We start from the raw sequence: 1,814 nt of genomic DNA, 5'->3' as shown, positions 1-1,814 counted from the left end.
GATTCGAACCCGGAATCTTATTACTACGAATTCTTATTCATCTTATTCAAAAATCTTATTCATGCCCGAAACGCTTTGCGTAATAGTGGCTTTAGGCATTGTATGTACTAGCTCTACCTATAAGTCAACCAATCTTTGTAAAAATTTATTGTATGTATGTACCTTACCTAAATAAAATATTATTATTATTATTATTATTAATTCCGAGCGCTGTTCACTCAGCCGTCAGGGTCAGACCCATACGTCGGCATTAAAAGTTAATATAGGTCACCTGGTATAGGTCTTTCTCCATAATTATTTCCCTGCTTTCATTTTTATATTGTCTGGAAATTTGCATAGATTCCTGTTTTAATGTTTTAATTAAAATTTTGAATGTATAAACTAAAACACAGAGGCTCTGTCCTGGGGGAACTTGCGACGATTTTTCGATTGATTGATGATTTATGAAGATTAAGCCGCCCAAGAGGTGGCACGGGCATGAATACCCGTAAGTGGTAGATTTTTTGTTCAGTCAGACGATTTCCCACACTGATTTAACTCCATTTATGCTTAGTCTGCTTTCTAGAAAATACCCACGCTATAATCCCTCTTAGGGCAGCAACTCCATTGCCCATGTGGCTATTTATAATAAATTATAACTTTGTGTGTATATATATATATATATATATATATATATATATATATATATATATATATATATATATATATATATAACTTTATAATAATAATACCTGAGACAGTGTCAATAGCTTTGCTAAAATCGAGGTATATAATGTAGCGATCCTCTCTGCTGTGAACTAGTTGCAATATACCAGGAAAGAGTAAATATACTGAAGAAGAACGGAACCTTGTTGAGCCATGTTGTGAATCTCTTATTAAGTTATCTTTTATTACGACTGAAGTGAATGACTTTTGTAATTATTGATTCAAGCGAATGACTTGTAATTATTGATTCTCTGTAATTATTGATTCAAGCGAATGACTTGTAATTATTGATTCTCTGTAATTATTGATTCAAGCGAATGACTTGTAATTATTGATTCTCTGTAATTATTGATTCAAGCGAATGACTTTTGTAATCATTGATTCAAGCGAATGACTTTTGTAATCATTGATTCAAGCGAATGACATATGTAAATAATTGTAAATATTGATTCAAGCGATTTTCCTACAATAGACGTTAAGCTAATTGGACAATAGCTCGATGCAATAGCTCGATCGTTACTTAAAAACCCCCTGAACTATATGTTTAACACATCTCTAACCCTGTCCATGGAGGACAGAAGAAAATGTATATATGATGGTTAGCATTGTAAATGTTTGGCCACGTCTGTGGTAGAAAATAATAATAATAAAAAAAAAAATTAAAAATTGGCACAATGGTATAACTCTCCACGCCTCCAGTACTCTGCTCCAGTCTAATGATTTATTAAATCTTCAAGACAAGGCCTCACAAAACGAACGCTTGAACATCCCTTAAAACCCGTAGGCAAGTCTGGGACGGGTGATTGGTTTGACTTTAATTGTTCTAACTGCTGTTAGAACTTCTAGCTCCATTGTTCTAACTGCTGTTAGAACTTCTAGCTCCATTGTTCTAACTGCTGTTAGAACTTCTAGCTCCATTGTTCTAACTGCTGTTAGAACTTCTAGCTCCATTGTTCTAACTGCTGTTAGAACTTCTAGCTCCATTGTTCTAACTGCTGTTAGAACTTCTAGCTCCCTGTTAGCAACTACTTGTTAACAGTCGACCTGTTTTCTCCACACAACCTAGACAGATTTGTTCAGCTGAAGCCATAGGTATAATAGTATACGCA

The sequence above is a fragment of the Procambarus clarkii genome, chromosome 49 (assembly GCF_040958095.1).
Source record: "Procambarus clarkii isolate CNS0578487 chromosome 49, FALCON_Pclarkii_2.0, whole genome shotgun sequence".
Lineage (NCBI taxonomy): Eukaryota > Metazoa > Arthropoda > Malacostraca > Decapoda > Cambaridae > Procambarus > Procambarus clarkii.
Note: the sequence above shows the minus strand (reverse complement) of the source record.